Source organism: Pseudophryne corroboree, chromosome 6 (genome assembly GCF_028390025.1).
Source record: "Pseudophryne corroboree isolate aPseCor3 chromosome 6, aPseCor3.hap2, whole genome shotgun sequence".
Lineage (NCBI taxonomy): Eukaryota > Metazoa > Chordata > Amphibia > Anura > Myobatrachidae > Pseudophryne > Pseudophryne corroboree.
Window position 1 is genome coordinate 135128108 of NC_086449.1, and position 17816 is coordinate 135145923.

Here is a 17816-nt window from a genome sequence, read left to right on the forward strand (position 1 = left end):
CTATCCAATCGGAAAGGATTATAAAACACCCATCTATGATGCAACCGGAAGTATTAATGTACCATCAGCCTGACGAGAAGTGTAACAACTGACATACAACTTGCCATATGCGCTGGGAATACAGAGGCTATGAGGATGACTGACTGTGTACGACTGTCAATATGGGAAACCCGTTCTGTCTACGTAAACGCTGATCATAACCACGGCTGTATCTCCGGGAGGATCACGTGAGCGGAGACCCCGAGAGGAGGAGTGCGGGACGTTGCCTGACGCGTCACAATGTGGCCGCTGACAGCTCGAGCGATCACGTGATCGGAGCGTCTAGGGGGAAGGAGCGAGTGACGTCACGTATCATCACATGATCGCAAATACAGCGGAAGCGGGAGAGTGTCACACTCGAGACGGATAGTGTGATTGGGGTTGCTAGGAAACTCCTGTGGTAGTTAGGGGCGGTCCTAGCGTACATGTCCATGGACTAATAGATAAATTATGTATAAGGATCAGCTGCGCTGGGACCAATAGGAATAAGGTAGCAGGGATTTAAGGAGAAGGACAGCACCTGTAAGACATCCACATCTGAGCTGACCTTGAGAAAGACCCGAGGAGGGTCGTAACGCGTAGGTGCTCTTTGGACTGACTACCTGAATGGGAGCGACGAGTGTGAACTGAGCCGGTGTGTGAAGGAGTCCTGGGACTGGGGAATCCCTTGCTGCAGCCTGGTGATTTACTCCGTGTCATCCATGCCTTTAGAACTGACGTGAGCCAGTTCTTACTTCTAGCCGGTAATCAGCCATTTCTACTATTGTTGCCCAGGGTGTCAGCCCTACCAGTGAATGTCTGTACCACTATTGTGTGGTTTGTGTATTTTAAGATTTGTTTTAATTGTTTGTGTGATGTATTACATTTTTAAACAGTATCACACTATGGTTGCTCATTATCTCTCTTTCCGGTAAAACCTCCTGTGACCAATATTGAGAGTATGTTCCTGTACACTTCGTCTGAAGGATGTTATGGGTCTGAGAGCCGGACGTGATCAAAGCTCTACTGACGTAGAATGAGGCGCTGGTTGAGCGGTATTCCACGTATCTCTTTTTTTCCAAACTTTTTTGACTCACTGCGCCCTAGAATAACAGAATTTTTTTCACGGCACCCCTAGGCCAAAAATTTCTTATTGAGAAATTTAGAAATAAATATTACATTAAGTAGATCACGTTTATATGTCATCCTTAGGGTCAGTTGTGTGGTGAGGGACAGGATATGCTTCTGTTTGGCCACATATGTTATGACTGGCAGCCACCAGCACTGGTTTTGCCTATTATATTGACCATGAATAATTTGAATTGGTCCTGGACCACCAACCCAGGGCAGCCCTGCAAGTGTCCCGAGGCACCCCAGGGAGCCACGGCACACAGTTTGGGAACCTCTGAAGTAGAGTAATACCAGCACGATAGGCTATCTGAGAGAACTGTTAGATACAGCCTCTCACCACAAATGCTGTGATGGAAATATGAGTAATGTTAACAAAAAATAAAGTTTTAACAACAACTAAAAGAAATAAACCAAGAGGATGAATAAGGAAATACAGACAACACCAGCTGGGAGGAGACAGAGAGCAGGGAGGCATAACGTAGTGAAAAGCGCAGTGTTCATGTTCATACATAAGGTATAGCAGTGGTTCTCAAACTCGGTCCGCAGGACCCCACACAGTGCATGTTTTGCAGGTAACCCAGCAGGTGCACAGGTGTATTAATTACTCACTGACACATTTTAAAAGGTCCACAGATGGAGCTAATTATTTCACTTGTGATTCTGTGAGGAGACCTGCAAAACATGCACCGTGTGGGGTCCTGAGGACAGAGTTTGAGAACCTGTGCCCTAGAGCATAGGTCTGCAAATTCGGTCCTCATTACCCCACACAGTGCATGTTTTGCAGGTCTCCTCACAGAATCGCAAGTGAAATAATTAGCTCCACTTGTGGACCTTTTAAAATGTGTCAGTGAGTAATTAATACACCTGTGCACCTGCTGGGTTACCTGCAAAACATGCACTGTGTGGGGTAATAAGGACCGTGTTTGCAGACCTATGCCCTAGAGCAGCAACCTTCGGCCCTCCAGCTGTTGTTGAACTACACATCCCAGCATGCCCTGCAACAGTTTTTGCATAGTCAAATAGCAAAACTGTAGTAAGGCATGCTGGTATGTGTAGTTCAACTACAGCTAGAGGGCCGAAGGTTCCCCATCCCTGCCCTAGAGGCACATTATAGCTGGCAAATCAGTTCAGTGTGGTTCCTGCTGGAAGCTCTTACTGCTACTCACACTCAGAACTGGCAGCACCAAAGGAGGAGGAGTCTCCTCCCTCTAAGACTGCTAGCCTGTGTTAGATGAGCAGGAAGAGCTTCCAATTGATTTACAGCCATCTCTGTCTACTGCTCCCTGCCAGGGGTGGAGCTAGGAGCCAGGGGCCATGCGGCAGCTCACTGGGGGTAGCAGGCACAGTGGTGAAGTTTTACTTGGGAAGGGGGGGGGGAGGTGGTTGCAGCTTCTTGGTAAAATCCACCACAGCTCCCACCTGTTGCACCTTCAGTGGGACAGTCCTGCTTCTCTGGGAATGACTCAAATATGGTCTGCAGTGTCCTACTGGGGATGAGGGTGTCATGTGGGGTATCGGGGGGGTGGGGGTGGGGTGGGTGGTGAGCTGAGAGGGAGCACTGTCACCGCTTCTATTCTGTTCACAGTGCAGAAAGAGCCTGGGGGCAACTCAACATCTCCTACAATAAAGCAACTGGGGGAGTGCCACGAGGTTCCAACACTTTTTCGGGATGATTTTACGATTTTCGAAATGGCAAATGCTGGGTGGGGGGGTTTGCTCCCTCTTCTTGTGAGAAAAATCCAGCAAATCGTGGATCCTTTTTTCTATCCCGGGTATCGGGATTAAGAAATTATCAATCCTGGGATTCCCAGGATACCCGGGATTGGGTTGAAGATTTTAAAATTAAAATCTTCAGTGCCCCCCATTCCCAGACCCACCCAGCCCACAGAACCACTCGCCATCCTCGGAGTGCATACGGGTTCACTTGCTGCAGGCGGCAAGGTGCGGTCCGGGCATTGCTGGCAGCTGGCGTCAGACTGCACACTATAACCTCTGACTTCATGTCATGCTGTGCAGTGCGCACAGCTGAGGGTAGGGGGAGCTGGGAGGAGGGAGCTGGGCAGTGCTTGAGCTTCCTGAGGATGCTTAACGCTGCCGGACACTGAAAAAACAAGGGGGCTTTCTAATCCTGAAATCCCCGGGATTGGAAGCTTCAATCCCAGGATTGAATCCCGGACAATTGTAGTCCCGCTGATCCCAATCCCGGGATTGGCCACCCTAGTAGGAAAGGGGTGGTGACCAATAAAATGTCACTCTATGAAATTTGCATCATACTGTATGGTCACACTCCCACATCATAGACCATCAATTTGCAGCATTAGGAAGTGAGGGGCGGAGTCTAATGACGCTCTGCCCCATCAGCTGAGTCTCACCTCCAGTCTTCTCCAACAAAAGTTGGTAAATATGATATGACATCACAACTGGCCAAATATATTTTACAGGATAAAGTAACCTATACATTTCTGTACAAAGGACCCTATTCAGCACGGATTGCAGATTCTACAATCAGCAAGCAGAATCTCCAATCCCTTCTATAGCATGCTGGAGTGTACTAATTCCCACCCTGCGGCTGCAATCGGATTCCGGATGCCATAATTGTGTGTGACCCCCTGCAGCCGCAGCTAGGCTGGGTATGCAGGAGGTCCACCGCCATTTTTTCCATCGGAGCAGCTGCGTGTGATGTCATGCAGCCTCCCCGAAAATGCTGCCAGCCTGCTCTCCGTTTTCCCTGTGCCACCCGGCAACGGTCCGTTGCTGCCCCCACCCGCCTACAAATGCTTCTACCTGTCAACCAGGTAGAGGCGTTCGCAGCCAATGCGATGCGATTGCCAGGCACGGGGATATTGTGGATGCATCGTGTTGTGATGCAACCTGAATAACTCCCAAAGTCCAAGCTTCACTTCTCATTTACCTTCTTCCTCTCATTTGCTTAAACTGACTGCAGATAATTCTAAATGTAAACAGGGGGAGGACTATTATAAAGTAAATGACCAGGAAAGTAAATGTTTCTGGGCTGTCTATTATAAAGCATAAATAGTTTGTGGGAAATGATAAATCCTGGTGGCAGGTGCACTTTACATTATCTTTCCACTGATTACAGACCAACCATAACATTCATATGCAACTATTATACTATGTATCATATTATTGCTACACTGCCTGCTCAAGGTGCCAAAACAAAGAAACTTATACTGACAAATATGTATTTAACGTGAATGTTAACAGATTCTGCATCATATTGTTCTTGTATTATTCTAGGCAAAGTTCCAAAGAATAAAATATTATTTTGATTTATTTGTCTCCAAGTTTAATTTGATTATTTATATTATCACACTATTTTTCATTGTGGATGGACAATAAATATTTCCACACATCAGCCAATTAGACGCATGTACATTAATTTGGATCACACAGTTCTATGTTTACATCCAATGTGTAGTGATGTCCCGACTGCAGATTATCAACCCAATGATCCACACCTATTTACCCTGTGCTCTGTAGCTGCTTAATTGATTGAGAACTGTGCTGTCTACAGCTTTCTGTTTCTAGAGATTTACTTATTGGCAACATTAATTGCCTTTCAGTAGCAAACAGATACACTTGTTTCCATAGGCGGATCCAGGGGCCCGTGCCCTCCCCCCCACCTTCCCTGTCGTTTCTGACTTCTTTTTTTCAAAAGGAGAACAGCAGCAGCTACTGCTATTTCCGACAGTCAGATTTGATAAAAGAGACGGCAGGCACTAGGACTTGCCGCGGCTCTAACAGCAAGGCCGTGTGGTAACCAATGGGGAGGCTGGAGCTGCAGCTCCAGCCTCCCCCTGCTCACACCGCAACCTACCTCCTCCACTGCCAGCTGGCCAGAGTCCAGCCCAGGCGTGGGGTTCAAATGCCAGCATCGAGTAAGACTGTTACTTATGACGGCACAGAAGGCTTCATTAGCCCTCATTGCACCGCACAGTTTCCCAGCGCTTCCTCCTCCACTTCCTTTACCACCATGCTAGGTGCAGTCAAATGCAGCTCAGCTTTGAGAAGGCGGCCTGTGTGATTGTGACAGGGCTGTCCTGCAGATGTCTTATGCTGCTTGTGGGAGATCCAGCTGGCTGCTTCTGCTAATCAAAGATGGGCAGTTTGTGTCCTGCAGTCTGAGTCTCACTGCAGTGCCCAAAACAAGGTATGCTGCACCTGCCACCACCAACTAAAAACTTTAATAATTATATTGTGCTGGGCTGGGTTCCATAACTAATGGAACAGGTGACCAACATTTCAAGGCCCAATCAGCCTTTTCATCAGGGTGAAACATTGGCCATAAACCAGGATGCACTCCTACAGCCAATCATTACCTGATGGCATATTCTGTGAGGCCACACCCCCTGTGATACCACACCCCTTGTCTGGGAGCACGCATGCCTTAGGGGCATGTAAATATAACTTACCGTTCACCTATCATGGTGCCCCCCCTTTCATTTTCTTCTGGATCCACCCCTGCTTGTTTCCTTTTCCTATTTAAGCTTATAACAGGCCTATATTTGTTATATTTTATGAGATACAATTATTAAATGTGTTATATGTATTGTAAATTAGATCTTTGTGTATGCATACATTTTAAAGTGATAACAACCAAGTAAAACACGTGTATATATATTTAAAACAAGCCTATTTTTTATTTATTAAGAAGCAAACACAGAATTATATATAGATGTTTTTTTTATACACAAGATAACTTATATTTATATTCCCTAGGTCACCAAGCGCAGTGATTCATGTGCACTAGAGAGCAAACACTCTGGCACAGTGTCAGAATCTTTACTTTCAATGTGCAGCGGCCATCTTCCTAAAGATGTCACTGGGATGATGGCACAGGACATAAGTGTACGTATACTCTGGAGGAGTGGGCAGTGGACCTCCTGAAGCCCGGGCCCGGGTAATTATTAGTACCCATCTCCCCCATCCCCCCTTCACGGTTCCACTGTGGTGTGTGTGTGTGTGTGTGTGTGTGTGTGTGTGTGTGTGTGTGTGTGTGTGTGTGTATGCCTGTCTGCACGTACGTGTATATATATATGTATATATATACACTGCTCAAAAAAATAAAGGGAACACTAAAATAACACATCCTAGATCTGAATGAATGAAATATTCTTATTAAATACTTTGTTCTTTACATAGTTGAATGTGCTGACAACAAAATCACACAAAAATTATCAATGGAAATCAAATTTATTAACCCATGGAGGATTTGGAGTCACCATCAAAATTAAAGTGGAAAAACACACTACAGGCTGATCCAACTTTGATGTAATATCCTTAAAACAAGTCAAAATGAGGCTCAGTAGTGTGTGTGGCCTCCACGTGCCTGTATGACCTCCCTACAACGCCTGGGCATGCTCCTGATGAGGTGGCGGATGGTCTCCTGAGGGATCTCCTCCCAGACCTGGACTAAAGCATCCGCCAACTCCTGGACAGTCTGTGGTGCAACGTGGCGTTGGTGGATGGAGCGAGACATGATGTCCCAGATGTGCTCAATTGGATTCAGGTCTGGGGAATGGGCGGGCCAGTCCATAGCATCAATGCCTTCATCTTGCAGGAACTGCTGACACACTCTAGCCACATGAGGTCTAGCATTGTCTTGCATTAGGAGGAACCCAGGGCCAACCGCACCAGCATATGGTCTCACAAGGGGTCTGAGGATCTAATCTCGGTACCTAATGGCAGTCAGGCTACCTCTGGCGAGCACATGGAGGGCTGTGCGGCCCCCCAAAGAAATGCCACCCCACACCATTACTGACTCACTGCCAAACCGGTCATGCTGGAGGATGTTGCAGGCAGCAGAATGTTCTCCTTGGTGTCTCCAGACTCTGTCATGTCTGTCACATGTGCTCAGTGAGAACCTGCTTTCATCTGTGAAGAGCACAGGGTGCCAGTGGCGAATTTGCCAATCTTGGTGTTCTCTGGCAAATGCCAAACGTCCTGCACGGTGTTGGGCTGTAAGCACAACCCCCACCTGTGGACGTCGGGCCCTCATACCACCCTCATGGAGTCTGTTTCTGATCGTTTGAGTAGACACATGCACATTTGTGGCTTGCTGGAGGTCATTTTGCAGGGCTCTGGCAGTGCTCCTCCTGTTCCTCCTTGCACAAAGGCGGAGGTAGCGGTCCTGCTGCTGGGTTGTTGCCCTCCTACGGCCTCCTCCACGTCTCCTGATGTACTGGCCTGTCTCCTGGTAGCGCCTCCATGCTCTGGACACTACGCTGACAGACACAGCAAACCTTCTTGCCACAGCTTGCATTGATGTGCCATCCTGGATGAGCTGCACTACCTGAGCCACTTGTGTGGGTTGTAGACTCCATCTCATCCTACCACTAGAGTGAAAGCACCGCCAGCTTTCAAAAGTGACCAAAACATCAGCCAGAAAGCATAGGAGCTGAGAAGTGGTCTGTGGTCACCACCTGCAGAACAACTCCTTTATTGGGGGTGTCTTGCTAATTGCCTATAATTCCCACCTGTTGTCTATTCCATTTGCACAAGCGCATGTGAAATTGATTGTCAATCAGTGTTGCTTCCTAAGTGGACAGTTTGATTTCACAGAAGTGTGATTGACTTGGAGTTACATTGTGTTGTTTAAGTGTTCCCTTTATTTTTTTGAGCAGTGTGTATATATATATATATATATATATATATATATATATATCTCCAGTGATCTTCCAACAAGCCAGGCCCAAGTCATTAGTACTCACCAGCTTGGATTTCCCAGCTGTGCCTAAACCTAGTACTTGCTATTGTTATTTAGTTCTTGGTTTTTGCTCTTCCATTGTTTTTCTATTGTTTCTGTCTCCCACAGCTCAACCTTTGGTTGCTCTACCACACACAGTGCCCTACCTGCTGCTGCTATGGTTTGATCCTGCTCTGCTGGCTACCCTATTTGCCTTTTGTTACTACTCCAACCAGTGGCGTAACGTCATCCCAGTTGCCCCGGAGGCAAGATAAAATGCTGTGCCCCACGTCAACAAAAATAGTATTTTAACTGACTCCTTTCTACCATCACATCACTGACACCTCTATACCCTAAAATATTGACCCATTTACACCCTACACTAAATTATTGACCCCTCTGTACCCTACACTACATTACTGACTCCATTGTACCCTACACTACATTACAGACCCCATTGTAGTTAAAAAAAAAAACACAGACACACACATTGGCACAGATATTTAAAAAAAACACACATTGGCACTGATAGAAAATAAAGCACATAGGCCACCACAAAAAGCACATAATCCCCTGCAGGAAAATAACATAACACCTTGGCACTGATAGAAAAATAATACAGAACATAGGCCACCTCAGGAAAATAATACAGCACATAGGCCACCACAGCAAAAATAATAAAGCAAATAGGCCACCACAGTGAAAATAATACAGCACATAGGCCACCACAGTGAAAATAAAAAAAAAAAAACTAAAATAGGCCACTACAGTGAAAATAATAAAACACATTGGCTTCACATAAAAAATAACAAACACAATGGCGCCGATAAGAAAAATAACACACACATTGGCACTGATAGGAAAATTAAAACATACATACTCAATTATCACACTGTGTCAAAGTCTCAGGCTGTGGCGTTCCTTACATGACTGCTTGGCGGGTCGCTCCCTTTTATTATAACTAGGGGCCCCTGTGTTGTCTCCCCTCCCCTGGCCCCTATGTGAGCCATGTCCCATTCCTTCCCCCTGTGAGAGCCATGTAACACCTTCCCCTGGTCCCTGTGTGAGCCATGTCCCCCTCCCCCCTGTGTGAGCCATGTTCCCTCCTTGCCCTGTGTGAGTAATATTACCCCTTCCCCCTTTTGTGAGCCACATCCCCCTTCCCGTGTGAGATATGCTCCCCCTTCCTATGTGTGAGCCATGTCTCCTTCCCCCTTTTGTGAGCCACTTTCCCCCCTTCCCCTGTGTGAGCTATGTGCTCCTTTCCTTCAGTCTGTGTGAGCCATCTCCTTCTCCTAGGGATTAGTCAGAGGGCATAGTGTGCAGTCAGAAGTGTTTAAAGGACACAGGGAGCAATCAGAGGTATGCCAGAGCAATAGGGAGCAGTCAGGGGGCACAAAGGGCAGTCAGGGGGCATAAGGAGCAGTCAGGGGTATGCCAGGGTCATAGAAAGCAGTCAGGGGGCATAAAGGGCTGTCAGTGGGCATAAAAGGCAGTCAGGAAGCATAGAGGGCAGTCATGTGGAATAGAGAGTAGTCATGGGGAATAGAGAGTAGTCATGGGGAATAGAGAGCAGTCACGGTCCGGCAGGTGAGAGGTCTGGGGTGCAGCATTTCGCAGGGCATGAGGCTGGAGCTGTAACTTGCAGGTGTACACCAGGCAAGCAGACAGTGACTGACCTGAAGAAGAAGTAGCATCGCCAGCCCCGGTGCCCATGGCCTCCTGTGTCCCTTGCTGGGGTTCCTGTGACGTCGCTCCCTGATGGAAAGCCTGTGGCACGCAGCACTGTAGCACGGAAACCTTCTGTCTGACATCTGGGATTAGAACAGCTCTTGTAGACAGAGGTGAAGCGCCCGCTGGTCCCAAGTGAGTGGCCAACCCCCGCAGAAGTGTACAGTAAACTGCTGGAGGCAGAGGCAGCCCTGGCGATGTGCCCTGGAGCCTGCTGCAATCTATGGCCAGCCGATCAAAGCTCAGTCAGCTGTCAGGTCGAGGTCCTCCGCGACCACACACAGCACAGCCAACAGTCACAGAGGTAGAGCGCCACGCTGATGCTGATTGATGCTCCGCCAGATGCCCCCTTCAGAGCTGGAGCCCCGAGGCAATGGACTCAAATGCCTTCGGGAGTTCCGCCCCTGACTCCAGCCAATTATCCTGAGGTATCCAGCCAATTGTATGAGCCCCTGCTTTTTGAGGTTTAAGACTTGGAGGCATCCTAAGTACCAGTTTGTGCATAATACACTAAGGTAACAGCAGATGGCAACTGCGCTGGTGTAATAGCCAGATTAAGGGGGGCACAGGGCATACTGCAACCTGGGCCCCACTTTGTCAGGGGGGCCTCAGCCAGAGCACACTGACATCACTAGTTTTCTCTCTTATGCAGCAGTAGAACCAGGCAGCCAGAATGCAAGCAGGACAGGCAGAGACAGAGGAGTTTCAGGTTTCATGAGCTACCTATGGAGCTTTCTAACCAGAGGAGAGATAGGGTGGAGAGAGCTGTAAGTGACACAGGAATCCTAGCTTTTCCTCCCCTCCTGAGTGTTTATGTCCTGTGTAACCTGTTATCTAATGAGGGAGTAGAGAAACACACAGAGTCCTCCTAAATCCTGTACCAGTGTGTAAGTAGTACAGCAGCTGTTGCTATTCAAGCATGTGACAAGATACATTATAGATTTTATTTTTCTATGTGAATTTAAGGTTGTTTTAGTTGTCTTTATTCCACTGCAAGAACTTTTTTTATAAAATAGTTGTCTTTCAAATAGGTGGCGCTATAAATAGTACTCAGGCATTATTAAACTATTAGTTTAAATTTAATATAAACCATTAGTTTAAATTTACTTTACACGATCCATACCCCACAACATGACACATTCCAAGAGGGACAAAATGCTCTCTACCTAGACTTCATTCTTAAGTTATGATTGCAATCACCTGTGTTGAAACACCTTTCTTATCAATTAAACAGTTCAACACAGGTACCGCCAATCATATATTCAGCGGGAAGTCCAGGTAGAGAGCATTTTGTCCCTCCTGGAATGGGTCATTTTGGGAGGTACGCACAATCTAAAATACACCACCCTTCCCCCTTCCACTGGGGCTCCCTTGTCTTGGGTGCCCTGGGAACCCTCAAATCTTAATCCGGCCCTGGGTGGAGTTCCATAACACCATACTCCCCTACCATCACAATCTATATTTACTGGTTGCCCATTACAATGTTATGCTACCAAGGCATACATTTCCTGATCTCCGATTGCCCTGCTCCACCTCATGCACTGTATGGGGACAGATGTCATGACATCTCCCACAGTGCCGAGTGGGGAGTCATGGGACCATGCATGAACTCTGCTGCATCACCCTAGATCAGTGATGGGGTACCTTTGGTACTCCAGCTGTTGTTGAACTACACATCTCAGCATGCCCTGCTACAGTTTTAGCATGGCCAAATAGCAAAACTGTAAGAAGGCATGCTGGGATTTGTAGTTAAACAACAGCTGGAGTGCCAAAGGTTCCCCATCACTGCCTTAGGTACTGCAAAACTCCCTCCCAGACTGCGGGGACAGAGGAGACTCCCCCAGCAGCAGCCACAGGCAGCCAGTAAACAATGGCACATGCAGGATTTCTAGAGGGGGGTTTCCAAATGCAGTCCACAATCTCCCACTCTACGGAACAATGGAACAAGTGCGGGAGTCTGGGGAAGCAGTAGAAGAACCTAGTAACAACATCAGACATTAATGTAAACAATGGTCTTTTTATATACTGGATAGTGTATGTAATACAGTATTAATATTTAACGCTATATATGGTCTATAGCAGGGGGGCCAACCCGCGGCTCTCGAGCCACATGCAGCTCTTTCATCCGCCGCATGTGGCTCAGCCGGCTCCTGGCCACCGCTGCCCTGGCCCCCCCTTCCCCCGTGCTGCTTACCGCGCTGCTGCTGTCTGTGAGGGGAGGAGAGCGCAGCGTGCGCCTCTCCTGCCCCTCACTCTCCGGCGGCGGTCCGTGAGCCAATCGGAGCTCGCGGGCCGACAGCTAAGGCTGCCGGACCGCGAGCTTTGATTGGCTCACAGACCGGCGCCTAATTGAAGAGAGACAGCCGCCGGAGAGTGAGGGGCAGGAGACGCGCACGCTGCGCTCTCCTCCCCTCACAGGCAGCAGCAGCGCGGTGAGCAGCACGGGGGAAGGGGGGGGGTCATGTATATCTGGCACTGGGGGCATTGCTGGCACTGTGGGGACATGAATACCTTGCACTGGGGTCATAGCTGGCACTGGGGAGACATGTATATCTGGCACTGTGGGGACACTGGCTTTGGGGGCATAGCTGGCACTGTGGGGACATATATATCTGGCACTGTGGGGACATATATATCTGGCACTTGGGGGGCATGTATATCTGGCACTGGGGGGCATATCTGGCACTGTGGGGCAGTGCTGTAACTAGGCATTTTAGCGCTGTGTGCAAGAAACGACATTGGCGCACCCCCCATGTAAGATAGGGGCAGTGCGCGCCGTAGGTGCGCCAAAAAATATATAGGGGCGTGGCTTCATGGGGAAGGGGCGTGGTCACAAAATAATAGCAATTAATACTATGGTGCACAGTAGTCTCCTTTATTCAAATTACGCTGCACAGTAGCGCCACTACACCAGGTAGAGCCCCTTTTATACATTACAGCAGACAGCGTCCCCCTTTTTACACATTACGGCAGACAGCGTCCCCCTTTTATACATTACAGCTTCCAGCGTCCCCCTTTTTACACATTACGGCAGCCAGTCCCCCTTTTTACACATTGCGGCAGCCAGTCCCCCTTTTTACACATTGCGGCAGCCAGTCCCCCTTTTTACACATTATGGCAGCCAGTCCCCCTTTTTACACATTGCAGCAGCCAGTCCCCCTTTTTACACATTACGGCAGCCAGTCCCCCTTTTTACACATTGCGGCAGCCAAATCCCCTTTTTACACATTACGGCAGCCAGTCCCCCTTTTTACACATTACGGCAGCCAGTCCCCGTTTTTACACATTACTGCAGCCAGTCCCCCTTTTTACACATTGCGGCAGCCAGGCCCCCTTTTTACATATTACGGCAGACGGTGTACCCCTTTTTACACATTGCGGCAGCCAGTCACCCTTTTTACACATTACAACAGACGGTGTACCCCTTTTTACACATTACGGCAGCCAGTCCCCCTTTTTATACATTACGGCAGCCAGTCCCTCTTTGTACACATTGCAGCAGCCAGGCCCCCTTTTTACATATTACGGCAGACGGTGTACCCCTTTTTACACATTGCAGCAGCCAGGCCCCCTTTTTACATATTACGGCAGACGGTGTACCCCTTTTTACACATTGCGGCAGCCAGTCCCCCTTTTTACACATTATGGCAGACAGTGTCCAAGAGAGAGAGAGAGAGAGAGAAATAAAGAAAGAAAGAAAGAAAGAAAGAAAGAAAGAAAGAAAGAAAGAAAGAGAGAGAGAGAGAGATACTTACCATATCCCCGCTGACAGGCTCCTCGTGCTGGCAGCTCCCTCGGTGCTGGCAGCTCCCTCGGTGCAGGCAGGTGAGTAGGAGGAGGAGGGAGGGGGACTGGAGCCGCAGCAGCGCTATTTTATTGGTAGTAAGTGCCGCTGCAGCTGTCCCCTCTCCTTCCGTATTGGCTGCCTGGCACTGCTGTGGATGCTGGGATGGAGGAACCGCATCCCAGCATCCACAGCAGCGCCGGGCAGCCAATACGGAAGGAGAGGGGGATGCTGCAGCGGCGCTTACTACCAATGAAATAGCGCTGCTGCGGCTCCAGTCCCCCTCCATCTTCCTCCTTCTCCGCTGCCCGGCGCTGCTTGGCTCTCTCCTCCACAGGGCGACGGCGGCGCACGGCGCAGACAGCAGAGGCGGCATGTAATGAGTCAATTTGACTCATTACATGCCGCTGGCCGTGCGCCCCCAGGGCAACTGCGCTGTGTGCCAGGCCCACTTGGCACACACGTAGTTACGGCCCTGCTGTGGGGACATATATATCTGGCACTAGGAGCATAGCTGGCACTGTGGGGACATATATATCTGGCACTGGGGGCATATCTGGCACAGGGGCATAGCTGGCACTGGGGGGAAATGTATATCTGGCACTGGGGGGACATATATATCTGGCACTGGGAGCAGAGCTGGCACCAGAGGCGGATTGGCCATAGGGTTTACAGGGAAGATACCCAGTGGGCCGACGCACCCGTGGGGCCTGTTTTGTTTGAGGACATGTCGTCCTTTTTATAGACATAATGAATAAGATGCAAAATAATTTGCATATATGAAAATGACTTTGCCACTTAGCCTGTGATTGCAGATGATCTAGTGTATGCTCTGTCTTCCTGCTTGGCTGACATATAAGATTGAGTGAATAGTGATTGGGATACGGTTGGTGTAATAAGCAAGAAAATATATCTTTCTAAAGAATGATATAGTTTCCTAAATTCTGAAGGTGTATCATATAATGTGCTCATAATATTTAATTTTATTTCTGTTTAACTTCCCCCTTGATGCTGGACATGCCCACTATCTGGAAAGTCTTGGGCGGAGGGTGCTGCTGCCATGGCCCATGGCTAGACCTTACACCTCTGGTGCTGCCCATGTGGGGCCACTAGTACAAATTTTTCCAGGGCCGCTTTTTGTTCCCAATCCGCCCCTGGCTGGCACTGTGTGGGGACATGTATATCTGGCACTGGGGGCATATCTGGCACTGTGGGGACACTGCATTGGGGGCATAGCTGGTACTTTGGGGACATATATATCTGGCACTAGGGGCATAGCTGGCACTGTGGGGACATATATATCTGGCACTGGGGGCATATCTGGAACTGGGGGCATAGCTGGCACTGGGGGGAAATTATATCTGGCACTGGGGGACATGTATATCTGGCACTGGGGGGGTCATATGTATCTGGCACTGTGAGGCATATATGTATCTGGCACTGTGGGGACATATGTGTATGTGGCACTGTGGGGACATGTGTATGTGGCACTGTGGGGACATATGTGTATGTGGCACTGTGGGGACATATGTTTCTGGCAGTGTGGAGGCACCCATTTTTTGACATTTTTATATGTATGTGGCACTGTACTCGGGCATTATATGTATGTGGCACTGTACAACATGACTAAAAACGGAGTTCTGACACAATGTCATACTCCTACAAACGTCATAACGAAAGGTGTGCGCACAAAATGGGGTGTGGCCTTGTGAAAACTAGGCCACGCGCCCATTTTTGCTCGCACGCCTTCGGTGCGCGCATGATACTGGCTCTTGCCATTGACTACAGATCTTTTTTGGCGCTTTGCCTCTGACTGGTTGGCCACCCCTGGTCTATAGTATCAGTATAGTATCTGTATCAAACATTTAAATAATATAAATAATGGGTCAGGGAAAGGTTAAACATACTATTATAATTAAATGCACAAACATAATAGAACTAGTACTGCAGTTTCTAAGCACATATTCTCCCACCTCATGTTAAGGCTCCTGTCTCTTCTTCCTGGTAACTACTCAATGGTCCAGTGCACTGACTGAGGACACACACAGCAAACTTTGTAGAAGAAGCTGCCACCACTGGGCCTGTCCCTTAAGCTGCATGATTTGGCGGCAGCTCTAGTAATTGTATTATATACCATTGCTATTGTTGTCATAATTTGAGTCACTTGCCAGGAGGAGGGGAAGTTTCCAGGCAACCGGAACTCTCCTTGCGTTTGCCTTTGGCAAAATATAAACAAATATTTTTTTCTGCACAAACCAATGGGATTTTTTTTTTTTTTTAAATGGGAAAATCAGCCTAAACCCTAAAGGTGTGTACACACGGTGAGATCCTTGCTATACCCGATTTTGACTATTCGATTCCCTTGAACTCCCCCAGAGCCCAGATAGCACAGATTTTGACTACCTGTACTGTCGATTTTGTCTATGTATGATTTTGACTAAGTGCCAGTTTTGTCTATACTTTGTACTAGATAGTACACTAGATAGTCAAGATTGACTTTCGCCTTGCGATACCGACCGCACGGGAGTGCGCATCAAGATCGAATCAGGATTGCAAGCTGCCTAACAATTTATGATGTGCACTAACTTTCCTTAAGATTTTGACTATATAGTCAAAATCTTACAGATTTGGGCTAACCCCGATTCTCACTGTGCGATAGGGGCTAGGTCGGTATCGCAAGCACATAATGACTGTGCTAGAGATGAGCGCCTGAAATTTTTCGGGTTTTGTGTTTTGGTTTTGGGTTCGGTTCCGCGGCCGTGTTTTGGGTTCGAACGCGTTTTGGCAAAACCTCACCGAATTATTTTTGTCGGATTCGGGTGTGTTTTGGATTCGGGTGTTTTTTTCCAAAAACACTAAAAAACAGCTTAAATCATAGAATTTGGGGGTCATTTTGATCCCAAAGTATTATTAACCTCAAAAACCATAATTTACACTCATTTTCAGTCTATTCTGAATACCTCACACCTCACAATATTATTTTTAGTCCTAAAATTTGCACCGAGGTCGCTGTGTGAGTAAGATAAGCGACCCTAGTGGCCGACACAAACACCGGGCCCATCTAGGAGTGGCACTGCAGTGTCACGCAGGATGTCCCTTCCAAAAAACCCTCCCCAAACAGCACATGACGCAAAGAAAAAAAGAGGCGCAATGAGGTAGCTGTGTGAGTAAGATTAGCGACCCTAGTGGCCGACACAAACACCGGGCCCATCTAGGAGTGGCACTGCAGTGTCACGCAGGATGGCCCTTCCAAAAAACCCTCCCCAAACAGCACATGACGCAAAGAAAAAAAGAGGCGCAATGAGGTAGCTGACTGTGTGAGTAAGATTAGCGACCCTAGTGGCCGACACAAACACCGGGCACATCTAGGAGTGGCACTGCAGTGTCACGCAGGATGTCCCTTCCAAAAAACCCTCCCCAAACAGCACATGACGCAAAGAAAAAAAGAGGCGCAATGAGGTAGCTGTGTGAGTAAGATTAGCGACCCTAGTGGCCGACACAAACACCGGGCACATCTAGGAGTGGCACTGCAGTGTCACGCAGGATGTCCCTTCCAAAAAACCCTCCCCAAACAGCACATGACGCAAAGAAAAAAAGAGGCGCAATGAGGTAGCTGTGTGAGTAAGATTAGCGACCCTAGTGGCCGACACAAACACCGGGCCCATCTAGGAGTGGCACTGCAGTGTCACGCAGGATGTCCCTTCCAAAAAACCCTCCCCAATCAGCACATGATGCAAAGAAAAAGAAAAGAAAAAAGAGGTGCAAGATGGAATTATCCTTGGGCCCTCCCACCCACCCTTATGTTGTATAAACAAAACAGGACATGCACACTTTAACCAACCCATCATTTCAGTGACAGGGTCTGCCACACGACTGTGACTGATATGACGGGTTGGTTTGGACCCCCCCCAAAAAAGAAGCAATTAATCTCTCCTTGCACAAACTGGCTCTACAGAGGCAAGATGTCCACCTCATCTTCACCCTCCGATATATCACCGTGTACATCCCCCTCCTCACAGATTATCAATTCGTCCCCACTGGAATCCACCATCTCAGCTCCCTGTGTACTTTGTGGAGGCAATTGCTGCTGGTCAATGTCTCCGCGGAGGAATTGATTATAATTCATTTTAATGAACATCATCTTCTCCACATTTTCTGGATGTAACCTCGTACGCCGATTGCTGACAAGGTGAGCGGCGGCACTAAACACTCTTTCGGAGTACACACTTGTGGGAGGGCAACTTAGGTAGAATAAAGCCAGTTTGTGCAAGGGCCTCCAAATTGCCTCTTTTTCCTGCCAGTATAAGTACGGACTGTGTGACGTGCCTACTTGGATGCGGTCACTCATATAATCCTCCACCATTCTATCAATGTTGAGAGAATCATATGCAGTGACAGTAGACGACATGTCCGTAATCGTTGTCAGGTCCTTCAGTCCGGACCAGA